We start from the raw sequence: 17,600 nt of genomic DNA, 5'->3' as shown, positions 1-17,600 counted from the left end.
ATATGCCATGCGTGAAATCAAGATATTTACTTATAAACTATTGCATATAAGCCCCCCCCCCCCCAAAAAAAAAAAAATCTGTTCACTGAATGAATGCTTTTAGCATTTTGTTGAAATCAAATATGTAGTGCCTATTAATCCCAAGTTTTTCTTATAGTTTAAATTTTTAAAGGTACTAAAAAACTAATCGCTACTTTTTGTGGATTGTGTTACAGCACATCTCAAAAATTTGCATTCAAGTTGAAATAATTTGCCATTTTCATGATTTGAAAGCAAAAACAAAAAATCAATTCATTTACTTAGAGAATTTGATTTACTGAAAAGAGTGGAAATGTTTTAGCTTAAAAAATGTTTATCTCTATTTTCAAATACAAACTTAAAATCATTTCCATCATTAGCCAAAGTAATTATTTATATATAATGACCTCATTGGTTAATTAAATGAAATACATTCATTATTTAAGCAAAAACTAATTGCATCAGTATTTGAAACAAAATTAAGTTTTATCTCACATTATCTTACTATTAGTATATATGCTTGTATTATTGTCTCATCATTAATATCTACTGCAACTACCTTAACCCTCCAAAGGTGAGAAGTTCTTTGTAGCAATGAAGTCATATGCTTTTCAATCAGAGTTGACACTTCTGGGTTGTGATGCCACTCTCTAACAATGGATTAACTTAATTTGGTGTTGTTGGATATGATGTTTTCATGAACTTTTGGTTCTTTAATTACTCCAAATACCCTCTACCAGTTTCATACCATGCTGTTTCTAAATCATAGATGAACTTCCAAAGATTTTTCATCAAAAAACTTTCTCAAGGCCTTGTTATGTATGAAAACTTTCTTTTTAGATACAAATCTTCTGTGTTATGTCTTCTTCTATAGCTTCCAAATATAATATTATATTACAAAAATGAAACCTTTCCATTACAAATAGAAAAATTTTGTAAGTCCAATTATTTCTGAAGCAGGTTTTTTTCCTTTTTAAATCTTTCTAAAACTATTTCCCAAAAAATGTGGTTTAACGTCTCTGATTTTTCTCCGAACATCTTAAATTTTTACCTAAGGAATGTTTATTACTTTTAAGAGAAAAGATACTTTTTCTCTTTTAAAGCTTTACCCAAAAGCTTGTTTTATTTTCTTTAACTTAAAAAAGTAAAAATGGTAATCTCAATGTCTGAATTTCGGCTCCTACAGGATTTTCAAACATCAAATTTCGGGTCCAATCAAGCCTAATTTAAAAATCCTTTTTTTTTTATACAGGGCTCCCAAATGGTCCGCTTTTCCCGCCAAAGTCCGTTTTTTAGGGTACAGTCCGCTTTAGACCGCTTTTTAGCATTTTGGTCCATTTAGTCCGCTTTTATATTGTTTTTACTAAAAAATCAGATTTTTAAAATTTTCATTACATTAAAAGATACCTGTGTGCTGACGTATGTTAAGTCCGAACACGCTGCTGCGGCGCCGTTTTTCTATTGAATTTGACTTTCTGGTATTATTTCGCTTCAGATTGACGTCATTACTCCTCCTCCAACCGCTGTAACATGGAAATCTAGCAAATGGAGAGGTTTGGGGGGAAGAGTTATGACGTGAAATCAAAGCATTTTGCTACCGGTATTTCTCACGGGTTCGTACGCACTTGAAAAAAATCAAGAATGTTTCATCAGTATAATTTTCTGAACTTGTGTCCGATGTGTAGCATCGCGAAAAATTACTTCCTGTGTTTGCGAGTTCAATCTTTTTTCATCTTGTTTATATTTTGATGTTTTTGACAATCAGAAGTTACTTTAACATTCATTAACTTAGATTAGCTTATTTTATGTTTAATTACAATAGATAATAAACTTATTTTTCGGAACCATGATAACAAACTTTCTTGGACTTTGCCGAAAATTGCTTCCTGGGTTTTGAGATTTCAATCTCTTTGCATCTTGTAAATATTTTGATATTTTTGGCAATTGGAAGTTATTTTGACATAACACCTTCGTAGATTAGCTTATTTTTTGGTTAATTTTAATAGACAATTAATTATTTTTATTTTTGGTGCCATAGCAACATTGAACTTTCTCGCACTTCGCGGAAAGTGCTGGTCGTGTTTGAGATTTCAATCTTTTTGCATCTTGTAAATAATTTGATATTTTTGTCAATCAGAAGTTATTTTGACACACTCCACCATAGATTAGCTTATTTTTTGTTTAATTTTAATAAATAAGAGACTTTTTTTTTTTTTTTTCGAAACCATGGCAACATTGAATTTGCTCGCACTTCGCGGAAAATTGCTTGTCGTGTTTGAGATTTCAATCTTTTTGCATCTTGTTAATATTTTGATATTTTTTGGTAATCGGAAGTTATTTTGGCATACGCCACCATAGATTAGCTGATTTTTTGTTTAATTTTAACAGATAATAAACTTTCTTATTTTTGGAACCATAGCAGCATTGCACTTACCGAACTTTGCGAGGAATTGCTTCTTGTCTTTGAGATTTCAATCTTTTTGCATCTTGTACATATTTTGATATTTTGCGCAATCGAATGTTATTTTCGCATATGCCATCCTAGACTAGCATATTTTATGTTCAATTTTAGTCATGTTTAGTTTTAGAGAATATTTTTTTTTTTTTTTGGAAATTATGCCAACAATGAATATACTTCGTGAAAATTTGATTCTCGTGTTCAAGATTTCAATCCTTTTGCATCTTGTAATTATTTTAATATTTTTTAAAATTGGAAGCTGTTTTGACATGTGTTACCTCAATTTTTTTTATTTATTTTATTTTTAAAAACTAAAAAACTTTGTATCCTTATTTTTGTAAGTACTCATAATGAGTATTTTCAATCTGAAAATATAGCTCTATGAATCTAAACTTACACATTTATTTATCACATTAAGTTATCCAGTAAAAGCAGGCTCAAATTTACATTCAGTGTATTTATCGCTTAAGCCGCATTTGTATATTTTTGGGTGTGGTGACTTTAATAAAAAATTTTCTTTCTCACTAATTTTCATACATACTTGAAGACAGTTACAATATTTCTTGGTACCCGAACAAATTATACATACATATGAAGAAATGATTTGGATACTTAGCATACTAATAAATGATTTGCAAACCTCTAATATTTTTGAACTTAGTCAGTCAGTAGCATAGCCAGAAATTACCTCCTGCTTTGGTGTTTGGTCATAAACTCTCATATGTATATAAACTTTCCATATTTAGGCTGGAAATATGTGTAAAAACTAAGGGCTGTGGAAGGGGAGAGCAACCTCCTGGCCTCCAAACTATATTTTCTTGTCTTGCCGTACCTTATATCAAAATGAATTCTCTTTAAACTGGTTATGTGAAAAATTTTGTAAACTACTATGTGCTAAGGTGGTTACTGCAAAAACTGTATCTAAAAGGTCTTTATTAGGTATGCACTGATTGATCGGTCACTTGGGTGATTATTTTTAATTAGCCAGTTTTTACCTGTTAAGTAGTAGAAATTTTATTTTACAATTAAAGTTACTCTGTAAGATGGTCAGTTACATGCTTGCTTGTCACCCCCCCCCCCATCCAAATGTTTGTGTGAATAATATAATTCAATGGATAAGAAGTTCAGTTGGACAGAAGGTGATAAGGATTTATCTTTAAAAATCATTATTATGGTTAATTAATGAATTATTTTCACATATTTATTGCCAGGCAGCTAATTTGCCTTTTGGTGCTACCCTGGGTGTAACTATGAATGGTCCTCCCAAGGTCCTCTTTTTAATCCTAACTGGTCCTCTTTGGTCCCCTTTTTGATTCAAAGTGGTCCTCTTTTACCCTTTTCTGTGGCTAAAATGTGTTGGGAGCCCTGTTATATCAACAATCTCTTTTACATTCAAAGTTTTGTGGTCAAATTAATTCATACTAAGTCTCCCTAGTTTTATGCATAAGTTCCCCTCATTTTAATTTTTCAGTGCTGGCAGCTGTGATATACACTATATCACTGAAGTATTTTGACACTTTCAAAAATTCACATTTCTACGGATTTCTCGAGAAATACAAGATCAATTTCTGTAACTTGTGTTATTTACAAGATATGCTTCAGCTACCATTTTCCAGAAAAAAATAAATCACTTTTGCATTTAGGAGACCATGAACATATTGGGGAAACAACAAAAAGACTTAAATCATTCTTCATTGTAAATACCTGAAAATAAGCTATAAGTTTTTGAAATAGATTTCAGAACTGTAAAATTAATTTTTATTCGTGAAAGTATCACTCATATTCATGAAGATGCATTTCCTTTAAAAATACCAGTTTTGCTTGCAGGTTTTTTGCTCATATCACGCAGAGTTTTCCATCAAACTTTGATGAACTTTCAGAAAACTTGGTAAAACTTAGAAAGTATTCAGAAATACAATACTAAAATTTTAAATTAAAATGTTTAAAGTTGATGAAATATGAACGTTTAAAGCAATTAATTTTTCACTGCATGTACGCGAAAGATAGCAATTTATAACCTGCATAATTTGAATCTCCAATAGATCCCCTAACTCATAATAAAATTCCAGTTAAACAGCTTAAAAATTAAGATTAATATCAGCAATCTAATGAGCAGAACTTCAATAATTCTTGGAAGTGATGAATCGTGAAGCATCGTTCACAAATAATCTGTTTTTAACCTTCGACACGCAAAGGAGGGAGGGTTATAAGTTTGCCGTCTCTGTGTTTCTGTCTGTGGCACTCTAGCGCCTAAACGAATGGACCGATTTTGGAGAGAAAAAAAAGTATCGTGTGTGTTCTTAGCTAGGTTGCGTCTTCGGATAACATTAATTAATGAAGATATTAAGTAAAAACCTCTAAAAAGTTTTTTGTGGTTTTTGCAGTGAAAACTTATTTAAAAATTTAATACCAAAGTTTTTTCTGCGTCTGATAGAATGTGTTTGGAACTTCCACGTTATATAGAATTTGAGGTATAAAGATTTTTTTAAAGCAGATTTTAAATTTGGTTAAGCCTTTATTCACTCAATTGGTAACCAAATTCATATTTGGCCGACAAGGAAATGAAACGCAATAATTTTGAAATTTTATCTGTTGCCAGTTTCTATTTGTTAGCAAATAAAATACTTGTAATTGATTTTTAATGATATAAGGCTTCTAAAAGGATTTCCAATTTTCCCTCATAATTCTACATTTGCAACTCACTCGGTTTTTTTTTTCCACATTTTGATTTTAGTGACTTGTTATGAATCACACTGAAGCAAGGGTCGACATTTGCAAACAATCCCTTACAATACTTTCACCTGTCCAAGAGTTATTGAAATTCAGCTCAAAACCTGAAATTGTCGGGGAAAATGACATTGTTAAAAATGTCAGGGGAAAGTCAGGGAAATTTCCAATTTTGCCCCCCAAAATTTTTTTCCCTGGGAATTTTGAACCATAAGATCTAATCTTAGTTTTTGTCAATGTTTCCCCAGAAAAATTGTAAAAGTTTTGAGGTAAAATGATGCTGATAATAATAAAAAAAAAGGCAACCCAAAAAAAAACTTTTGCGGATGCCATTTTTGTCTCTCAATAGTTCCCAAGAAAAAAATTCTACGGCGAGAGGAATTATGCACAAACTCAACAGGGAAGAAGACAATTTACTGCTTGTGAAGCACAAGCCTGCGGATGGTTGGGTCGATCGGGAAAACCGTTTTTTAGAGCAATCACGATTATTAATTGCTTTCATTTGACCGTCCTTGATGTTTGGTTCCTTTTTCAACCTTGTCGTACTCTGCAGGCATGACTTCTACTGGTAGCCGTTGCTTCTCATACACACTCACACACATGTGCCAATGTGCATACACACAGGTCTACACACACACACACACAAGCCTACACATACATAACTATGCACACGTAACCGCCCAAGAGGAGGGACAGCAACCGTTTCTAGAAACAAGTGAGTGGGGTAGTAATAACCAATGTGTAAAGTCCTGTCACGACTCGTGATTGCGAAAAACATAATTTGAATTCAAAATTTCAGAATTCAAATTTATTTTGAAAATTCAAAAGTTTTTCAATTTTATTTTAAATATGTCATTTTCTTGAAAAATGAAAAATTTTGTTGTTAAAACTTAATCTTATCCCTCATTGCCTTGGACGTAAATGTGCCAAAAACTTTTCAACTGAATTGTAGCTCCCCAAAGATTTATTTTTTAATAGTTCTCATGCCACAAATTCAAAAAATTATTTCTTAATTTTTGTTATAGCTGCCTTATTTGGTGGCCCAAGATGGTAGAACACAAGACTTTTTAAGTGCCTCAGTTTCCGAAAATGGCATTGGATGTTTATTGCACTGCAAACTATTGATAACTACGCAAAATGTGCTCCTTTTTTTCGGATAATTCATAATTATTTTCTAGAAAAATGCAAAATTTTATCTCCAGAACATTTCTTAAAATTCTAATTGATTTCGACGCTTATGTGCTAAAAACTGACTATTTTGTCTTAATTGTAGTTTTTTAAGGATTATTAATCAGTTACAACTACTTTTATGCTACAAATTCAAAAATCTACTAGTTGTCTTAAATTTTTTATTCAGTCGCCATATTTGGTCGTTTGTATGATGGAAGTAGACTTAAATTTACAAAAACATAATTAGATGTTGATCTCAACGTAAACTATTGAAAGTAAATGTGCAATTATAACTATGGTTTTTTAAAAATTAACTATTTTCTAGAAAAGAAAATTTTTGATTTTAATGTAAGCATCCTTTATATGCACAAGAGAAAGAACTGACGATTATTGGCATCGGCCTATGATCGACAGACGTTGATTTTTGTTATTATGCATTATATGGTATTTCCATCAATGCAACAAGTTAATCATATTTATACTGAAAAATAGCTTTGTACTTTGCTCAATATGTTTTATGTTACATACTAATAAGAAAATAAAAAGAAGAATTGTGAACCAAAAGCGGAGAAAGTTGCTGCACAATTAAAGCAAAACGCTAATGTGCGTGACACGTGGCATCAAAGAAACGCCAAAATAAGTTGAAAGCACTTGGTTTTCAACAAGCAGTAAACAAATGAAAACAATTTTGAACAAATTGTTAAAAAAAAAAAAAAAAAACTTGTGAGAGAAAATATTTTACATCCAAGATTTTTTTTTTTTTTTTTCAATCTACAAGTGGAAAAATTTCAGTTCTTACGCGTTGCTACTTTAAACAATTTAGATTATTTTGAAAATATTGTTACTTTAACTTAATTTTGAATGAAGCGAGTAACCAGGAATTTTCTAAAAAATAACCTGGCAAAGTTGTTTTTTTTTTAGCCACAAGTGTATGAATCCTGTTACTGATATCTTTCTACATTTTAAAGATATTGAGCTGGAATTTCATTACGAGTCAGAAGATCTACTTTGGATTTAAACTATGAAGTTTATAAAGTGCTACCCTTCGCTCATTCACTAAGAAAATTAATTGCTTTAAATGTTCATATTGCATCAATTTTAGTATTATACTTCTCTTGTATGCTATCAAGTTAAGATTTCTGAAAGTTTGTTAAGGTTTGATGGGAAACTCTGTTAGGAGTCAAAAACCTACGAGTGAAAATTAATATTTTTAACAGAAATGTTTATATCTTGGTGAATATAAGAAATACTTCCTTGAAAATATAAAAATGAATTCTTATTTCGTAAATTTATAGCTTATTCCCAGCTATTTTTGATAAAGGATGATACCCCTTATGCAACAAAAGTTACAGAGCAATAATAGGTCTCTTTTATTTCTCTAGAAATCCGATAAAAAGTTGACTTTTTGAAAGAGTGGAATGCCGTAGGAAGTTTAAATTTGGTATGTAGACTCTTAGTTGGGTATAGTTGTGCAACTCCCCTTTTGTTTGCACTTGGATGTTCCAAAAAAAAGGGTCTTTTGCACCCCCTTGCATATTTTCTCCTTTTTTTGAATCTGGTTTCAATTTGGCGATATTTAGAGTGTTATGCAGTGAATCACGTTAAAATTGTCCATGAAAAAATAGTCTGTAAAACACTTTTTTTGCATCGGTTCGCAACAACTTTATTTACTCCAAGGCACTATTATCATTAAATTGGCGTAAAAGGAAGTCATGTGGTCCACACATCACCTTATTTACTTTGTTTAAATGTATAACTCCCGCATAAATTGTACTATAAATTATATCAATCTGGCAAACATCATGGCATACTAGGAGTATCAGTGACCCCACTGCAACTGGACTACAAATGATTACATTTTGATGCGAAACAATCCTGCGTAGTTTTGTCACAAAGCATTGTTTTCATCTGTAATAAAACGTGAGTGCTTTTTTAAAAAATTAGTTTCACTTATTACTCATATTCCCTAGATTATCGTGATTGCTTTTGGTCCCCCTTAATCTGGATAAACGAGGATGTACTGTATTTATGCAGTCCACATCCTGCGTAATGCTCTGTGACTATCAGCTTGAGTGAAATATTATGGGGACAAAGTCCCATTCAAGCTGGTGCAAAGATCACTTCTCCATCGTTTTACCAGAAAAACTTTGCAGCTGATTTGACCATTTTTTCACTGTAACATCTGAATCTGAATGTCCTTATCTTAGTTAGTGAGAAACATTCCCTGTTCCTTGGCATTGTTTCCACAGCTTGAAATAAGTTCTTTCTACTCTAACAGTGTTCTCTACACTTTTATATTTGTTCATTTCTTTGTTTTCTAATGATTAAGCAAGTCATGGATTCATGTAAGTTGTTTTAAATCAACTTTTTTCTCTACAAAAGAAAAAAAATCTTTTAACAATTTTTTACATAATGAGAGTAGGGAAAAAAAATTCTAATGTGTGTTTGTAAAGTTTAAAAAAAATTGGAATATCAAAACCAGATAAAGGGTTTGTGGTAGATAAGTAGATAGTATGCAATAAAATAAAATCACACACACAATCACTGTAAGAACCTTGCATTAAGCTGCAAGGAGTAAGTAAATGTAAAATACTAGAGCAACAATATAAATGTATATGGTGAAAAAAAAAGGAGACATTGTATATAAAAATGTATAATTGAATTGCAGCTAATCTTATTCTAGCTCATCTAATACCTGGGGAAGTTTAAAAAATTCTTAAATTTGCAGCTTTTTAAGATTAGCCTTAAAAATGGCACTAGCATTTATTATGGGTTTATGGTGTTAAAAGGGAAAATGTTTGAAACTTTTCCTACTGTTTGACAAGGAGGTTTTCTTTATGAAATGATCAAATAATGCCTTCAGAAATCTTGTTAATATTTTTATAAAATAAGCCTCTGTTATCCCGAAGAGTCTTAATTTGACAATGTTTAAAAACGAAATTTCCTAAGACATTTTTAACGAAATAAAAAACAAATTTACAGTTCTTATTCATCCAACTGATTCAAGCAGTCAAAAATTTCTAAAAATAAGTAAAAAAAAGTTAGTAAAAGATGCGTAATTCTGTATCTGCCTAAATGTTTGCCCAATTTTATAGAACACAACAGCATAATTAAACTAGTATGTTGTGGCCATTATGAAACTTTCTTCTATATATATATATTTTTTTTTTTTTCTGATCCCTCCCCATGCTTGATGAGGAAGCAATATTCAAAACAAAAACAAAATTACACATGCAAAAACTTGACGACCATCCCAATGTCTGAATTATTGCAAAAGCAAAGCAAAGAGTGAAAATTGAAAGTTATTTTAAAAGCCTTGCTTGAATTAATTACAAATATTTTATTTCTTAACAAACATAAGATGGCAACAGTTAAAAATTTTAAATCATTGAGATAATATTTCCGATCATTTCCATACAATTAAAATCACGAGAAATACGCAGACGACTATTACGATTTATCTTTCTTATTGTTGCATTAATCAAGCTATTTTTATTCAAAAAAAAAAAAAATCAACATCTCGTGGAGCGATTGGCGTGAAAATTGAACCGAAGCCTGTTTACATATGGATTCACACAGAGCCGTGTCCAAGGGGAGGGTTTTAGGGGTTAAACCCCTCCCATTGAAAAAAAAAAAACGTATGTCAAATGAAGAAAACGATCGACTTAAATTAACTTTAATGTGAAAGCCTGCGTTTAACGTTCCTCCCCCCCTTTCTCTCTGAAGTTCTTCTGTAATTTTAACTCAGTAATTCTGTATTTTCCCCCCCTCTAATTCAACTCAGTTGGACCTGAACGCTTGCATTTCTTTCTCTTATAACTTAAAAAATGTTGCATAACATTCAAATGTTATGTAATTTACAGCTGTTAAAGCTTTATCGACTGAAATAATATTTTGGAAAAACTGTGGTGGTAGAACCGTTGAATTATGAACCAATACAAAGCATTAATATTGCTTATTGTAAGGAGGTAATGATGAATTTGGCATGTGTTGCAGCTATGAAGATGTATTAGTGATTGTGTTTAGTAATGTAATTTGCATCTACACTAGGCTCGTTCTAAGCATTATTTTAGAACATAAAATCTGATATACATTCTCTTACATAAAATTAATTCGTAAAGAGTTTTTAATACTTGTTGCAATAAACTGCATAGTTAACAGATTTAATTAAAAAGAAACGAACAAGGTTTGATAAAAGTGAACCTGTAAAATGAAGGAATACTTTGGTCACTTGAGCAGCCAGAATTATTCTTCTAGGGGAAGAGGGGGGGGGGAGGTTACAGCAGAACTTACAGGTGCATAAACGCCATACTGGGATCGATAATTTGTAGTAAAACTAATAAAGGTTGTGAGGGATTGAATTCTCCCCCCCCCCCCTCAAGCAAGATTAAAACCCCTCCCTTTATGAAAATCTGGACACGGGCCTGGATTCACATATATTCCAAATTTCAACCAGAACGTAGCATTACTTCTTGAGATAGGGCACTCACAATGGAAAAAAAGAACGGGCGATTGCGCTACCCCCCTTTTTAGCTGTTGACACCAAAATAAAATCAGCTCTTATACCCACTAAGGGCTACTTGCCGATAAATTTTTCTTTCATTCCGTTCATTATTTCTTGAGATACAGCAGTCACAATTGACGACAAAAAACGTTCTATAGCTCAACTCCCGTTTGAGTTATTGACACCAAAATTGAATCAGCACCTGTTCCTGTTAATGGCAACATATGGACCAAATTTTGTTTGATTCCGCTAGTTACTTCCTGATTAATAGCAAGCACGCGTAACTCAAAAAACGTTCCATTGATCCCCCCCCCTGGAGAAATTGGTGCCAAAAACCAATGGGCACAAGTTCACATAGGGGCACATATGTGTACCAAATTTCGTTCGATTTCATGCAGTAGTTTTTGCTGTAGAGCGGCCACAAAAAACTGGTCACACACAGACGTGACACACATACACACAGACAGACAGACATTTTCCTCAGTACACCTCAAAACGTTCGAATACGTCAAAATTCGAAAATTTGCACGAATCCAATACTTTCTTCTATATACTAGATATAGAAGAAAGTAAAATGCATAAACATTCTGAAATAAAACATTGTTACACTTCAAATGAACATTTATTATGTGCAGTTATTTTAAATACACAAACATATTGCATGAGCTACATTTTAAAAACAAGGAAATGAAATGCTTAGGGCCAAAACCGCGGGATATTTATACTTTTGTAAAAAAAAAAGGGAGGGGGGTTTATTTCTGTGATCACGATTTTTGTAAAGGGTTCGTTTTTGCCGTGAGTTGTTTCTGGATATTGATTCAGAATAAAAGCAAGTTTTTTGCCTTGGCATATTACATTCGTTTTTACTTTCTTCTATATCTAATATATAGAAGAAAGTATTGGATTCGTGCAAATTTTCGAATTTCGAATTTTGACGGATTCGAACGTTTTGAGGTGTACTGAGTCCATTTCGACTATTTTTGGAAAATGTCTGTCTGTCTGTGTGTGTGTATGTATGTGTGTGTGTATGTATGTGTGTGTGTATGTATGTATGTATGTGTGTGTGTATGTGTGTGTGTATGTGTGTCATGTCTGTGTGTGACCAGTTTTTTGTGGCCACTCTACAACAAAAACTACCGCAGGAAATCGAACGAAATTTGGTACACATATGTGCCCTTATGTGAACTTGTGCCCATTGGTTTTTGGCGCGAATTTCTCCAAGGGGGGTGGAGCATTGGGACGTTTTTTGAGTTACGCGGGCTTGCTATTCCTCAGGAAGTAACTGGCGGAATCAAACAAAATTTGGTCCATATGTTGCCATTAATAGGAACAGGTGCTGATTCAATTTTGGTGTCAATAACTCAAACGGGGGTTGAGGTATAGAACGTTTTTTGTCGTCAATTGTGACTGCTGTATCTCAAGAAATAATGAACGGAATGAAAGAAAAATTTATCGGCAAGTAGCCCTTAGTGGGTATAAGAGCTGATTTTATTTTGGTGTCAACAGCTAAAAAGGGGGGTAGCGCAATAGCCCGTTCTTTTTTTCCATTGTGAGTGCCCTATCTCAAGAAGTAATGCTACGTTCTGGTTGAAATTTGGAATATATGTGAATCCATATGTCAACAGACTTTGGTTCAATTTTGACGCCAATCGCTCCAAGAGGTGTTGATTTTTTTTTTTTTTTTTTTTGCGAATAAAAATAGCTTTATTAATGCAACAATAAGAAAGATAAATCATAATAGATTGTCGTCTGCGTATTTCTCGTGATTTTAATTGTATGGAAATGACCGGAAATATTATCTCAATGATTTAAAATTTTTAACTGTTGCCATCTTATGTTTGTTAACAAATAAAATATTTGTAATTAATTCAAGCAAGGCTTTTAAAATAACTTTCAATTTTCGCTCTTTGCTTTGCTTTTGTAATAATTCAGACATTGGGATGGTCGTCAAGTTTTTGCATGTGTAATTTTGTTTTTGTTGGGAATATTGCTTCCTTGTTAAGCATGGGGAGGGATCAGAATTATAAGAAAGATATAGAAGAAAGTTTCGTGATGGCCACAACATACTAGTTTTAAATGAACATTAATTTCCACAGGATCAACTATTAGCAAAATTCTTGAATACAGCAATTTGCACACTTTTTACGTCATCGTTCTTTTACTCTAATTATTTAGTCTTTATTTCACAGTCAGACCATGTAAAATTTTAGTAGAATATGAGTATTTATTTCCTAAATGTTTGTTTAAAAGAATTGGACTAAAATCTGGAAAATGTTCATATTTTCAAGTGTGTTTCAAAGAATTATTCAATGAAAATTTTCGGAAATTCTGCCTCATGAATAAGACCATCCCCCAACTTTTAATCTTAACTTTTGTAAGATGTTTCTCGACTTATACGCAAGTATATCCAGTATTGTATTTTTCGGAACTTCAAATGATCAAGGCAACACGAGTCACAATGGCAACCATAAGTAGCATTAGAAGCACCAAAAATATAGGATGTTTTTCTTAAATACACTCAAATTTGTTTTTGTGCAGTCTTTTTTAGTGTGATTTTTTTTTTTTTTTTTTTTTTTGGTGCAGTACATGAAAATTTCAATCAGATTGGACTCGTATGATGAAATTTTTTATGTGCAGTACACGAAAATTTCAATCAGATTGGGACTCAATTGATGGAACGGAATTATTTTTAAACGGATAAAGTTATTTATAAAACAGACTAAATTATTTATAAAAGGGACTGAGTTATTTATGAAATGAAGAATTTTTTTTAAGCCATCCCTATCCACCGCACAAAAACTGGTTTGAGTATAGGATTTATAGGAACAGGGTAGCAACATCAGGGAATTTTATTAATTATGCAAATTTGATTAAATGAAGAAAAAAATATATTGTTTTTGGTTTGAAAAATTAAGTAACCTAATTCCCTATGCATTTTCCACTAATTATCTGTAAAAAAAGTAAAATTAATGATTTTTTATTATACACTGCAGCATATTTGTGCATCTTTTTTCCTCAGCGTGAACTTATTAACCACAGGATGAACTTCCTAAGATTGCTTCTGTGTCTGTAAAGTTGTTCATTTTGGGTAGCTTAAATTTTCCTTTCACTCGTTTCATGATACATAAAATAGACAACTCTACAGGCAAAGAGGAAGTTGTCATTAATGTCTTTACTCATTGTTGTGAAGTAATTAGCGTACTGTAATCAAGATTTCAGGAAGAAATCTTTTTTTTTTTTTTAATTCTGATTAAAGCTAAAAAGTTACATCTTGTCTTTAATTTAATTGCTAAAAGGGTATGTTAAATCAAAATCGACTTTGTTTTTTGCTATCGCATTATTTGCTATCAACTCAGATTTTTCGAAGGGTTTTTTTTTTTTTTACTTTAAAAATTCTTTTACTTTAAAACCAATTTGTATACATACAAATTTTGAAATTGATTGTTTTTTTGTTTTTTTTGCATGTCAATGTTTGTTACAAAAGTAATCTAAGATTTTTTTTCGACAAATAATGAAATCATTTGAAATTGAGTTAGTTACCTTGTGCACATAAGTAAATATTTTTTATTTTTTTTTAATAGTCAAAATGCTGTATTCATTCATTAAAACCTAAATTCTTGCTTAGAGAATAGCTCAATATGACTGGTTGTTAAAAGTTTTGAATTTGTTTTACATAAATATGCCGATAATTTACATAGGTGAAACTATGTTGCTTCTATACTTTCACAATTACTTGTTATACTTACAGCAATAATTATACTGCTTGAAATTTAGTTCAAAATTATTTCCTCGTAAACTTTTTAGTTTTATCATAATTAGATATGTCTTCAGAGTGGTTTTAATAATTTCTTAAAATTATTGCTTGTTACTGGTAGAGTTTTTGTTTTAGATTTCCGATAATTTTTTTCCCTGTAGATAATTTAATACACTATTTTTACTATATAAAAGGAGCATCTTTTCAAAATATGTTTTTTAATTAACAGCTTAAAACGTTTTAAACACTGCATTTTATTTAATACTAGAGGACCCGACAGACTTTGTTCTGTTCAAACTTTGTAAATTGGAAAGTTAAAAAATTTCAATCAACTATTAAGTGTTTGAACCGTTTTGTTGAAAAAAATAAGTAAAAAGAAATTGTTTTAAGCTGCTTGGTGCCAGAATGCTTATAGTATTTATTACAACCTGATTTATCTAATGCCCACTGAGCAGTTGTTTTATTAACTATTTTTTCTCCTGTACTTGATGGTTTGTTCCTTCAGCCATACTTAAAGTATAAAAAGCGTCCTCAGATATTAAGTGTAAAAAACTAAACTTGTCTAGAACAAACAGAAAATCCCGCTGCAACGTCCGCCATATGAAAAAGAGCAAAACAATCAAAAGGATATCGTTTAAAAAATGATAAAGGTAAAAACAGTTCTCTGAATAAGCGAAGCCCCTCTCCCAATGTAAAATATACACATTCTTCAACTAAAATGACCAAACACTCTTTAAAAACGAAAAACAATTCTTTGCAATTTGAAATATTTCGCCAAACAAAAAAATACAATAAATTAGATTAACAGTAGCTTTAAAATGTAAACAAATGATCACAAAACTCTATATCCAAAGTTACCAAGCCACCATGTTACTGTAATCCAGCCAGTCAGTGAGCGAAGCTAACCCCGACCATTTAGCTATCTGATCTTTTGAACGAAAACTTTTAAAACTTCATATATTGCCTAATTTGTTCTTTCCACCAAAGATAAAGATCTTCCACTGCACTGATCTTTTGTGTACAGAACTACCCTGTTGTAATTTATCTGGATAAAAATAAAATTTGTTTTGTCTTTAAATTCCAGCATCTTTTCCTTTAATAATGTACTGATTAGTTTGATAATCCTTAAAGTATTTTTGACATTGGTGCCAAAACCCAGATGGCTTTGAGCCGAGAAACAAATGTTGCTAGGTATGGTACTTTTGATCATTTGGTTGGGAAAACTTAAAGCACCAATCCGGTCACATAGTTCAACTATGATGACAGAACACACGTTTTGCGTGAATCTTCCACAGTACTTTACTTTAAACTATATCACGGGACCTAAAATCGTTGCTTTCAGGAAATGAGAGCTTCACTATCTCTCTCTCTCTCTACAGTTTATCTATCTTTATCTTTACTAATAATAAAGCGGAAAGTCCCTCTGTCTGGATGTCTGTAGGATGTCTGTGATGCACATAGCGACTAGAACGATTTTCATGAAATTTGGCACAAAGTTAGTTTGTAGAATGGGGGGTGTGACCTCAAAGTGATTTTTCGAAAATTCGATTTTATTCTTTTTCTATATAAATTTTAAGAGCATTTTCCGGAGCAAAATTATCATAAGATGGACGAGTAAATTACGAACTTATCATGATGTGGAACGGGAGAGCAAATGAACATAGCCAATTGGCGAGAAATTCGTCATCCATTATTTGTAAATATACGGGCAAACGGAATGACCTTTTAATTTTCAACTACGGGCAAAGCCATGCGGGTACCATTAGTTTTCAATAAATTGACATATCACAGTAGAAAATTTCATTACAAAAAGCAGAGTTGGCTTTCTTATTGTCCTTTGGCAAGGGGTTAAATATTTATTTCAGTTCTTGCTCAACAATAGGTTAAAATAAATATTAATCAATTGAGAGACATAACCATCCAATGATTAAATTAATTATTTAATTAACAAAAACGTTTCCGATTCGATCCATTGCGCTTCGAAACCATGCTTGCCACAACTTAATTACACACAAAAAATTTGATCAAAATCGGTCCAGCCGTTTGAAAGCCTTATGGTCACAAACTTCCGCACAGAAGATTTTCATATATTAAGATGCCATGGTTTTCAAGTAAGGCAAAGATAAGAAACCATTATCATTAGTAACATAAATTGGAGAAATTTGATGAACTAAATTAGGAAAAAATCAGTTTTTTTTTTTTTTTTTTTGACAGTTTCTGTTGCCAGCCTGAGGAAATGAACGGTTTTTCAAAAATATAGGATCTTTAGGAAACAAAGGATGGCTTTGATCCCTGTGAATGAATAATTACTGTGAGCATTTATGCATAGCACTCAGGGTCAGTCCTAGCAGGTGTGCAGCGTGTGTACCGCACACAGACGGCGAAAGCAAGGGGCGGCCACACCATATAGTTCTTTTAATCAAGCAAAATTCCCCAAGAATTTCTCACAAGATAAATTATAATAAGTCGAATAACTATGCTGAGTTTTAAATGTTCAGTTATCAAAGTAAGTGTCGATTTCCTGACAGCATAGCATAGTTTGAAAAAAATAGAATGTTAGGGAACATTGTGTTGGTTTATTGTCCAATAATATCTACTCTTTACACACATGTTCATTTGGTTGCAAAATTTGTGCCAGAACCGTTAATCAGGCATGGATACAGGGGAGGGGAAATGAGGGAAATAGCCCCTCCTTAAACATGAAGCTGATGCCTCCTAAAACGAGCACCGAAGGCAGCCACTAATGTTTACCCTTCAAGCTTTTATAGACCTAAACAGTGAAGACATATTTTATGTATATATATATATTAATATGTATAAAAGCTATACTGGTTAGATACTCTCGCAAGCATTTCAAACAACAAATTCTGTGTTTAACAATCATGGATGCGTGGAGAGACAGTGGAATATTGCGACTCCCCTGAGAGTCAAACATTTAAAATCACAAATGAAATGCCCGGTTTCAGATC

General features: G+C 32.0%; 1 protein-coding gene across 2 annotated transcripts in view; it reads left to right on the top strand.

The window, feature by feature from the left end:
* The window catches only part of LOC129220298 (uncharacterized), a 48,932-nt gene that overhangs the window by 13,644 nt on the left and 17,688 nt on the right, over positions 1-17,600 (top strand). The window lies entirely within an intron of this gene.

The sequence above is a fragment of the Uloborus diversus genome, chromosome 4, assembly GCF_026930045.1.
Source record: "Uloborus diversus isolate 005 chromosome 4, Udiv.v.3.1, whole genome shotgun sequence".
Taxonomy (NCBI): Eukaryota; Metazoa; Arthropoda; class Arachnida; order Araneae; family Uloboridae; genus Uloborus; species Uloborus diversus.
This window is presented reverse-complemented; position numbering and strand designations above follow the sequence as displayed.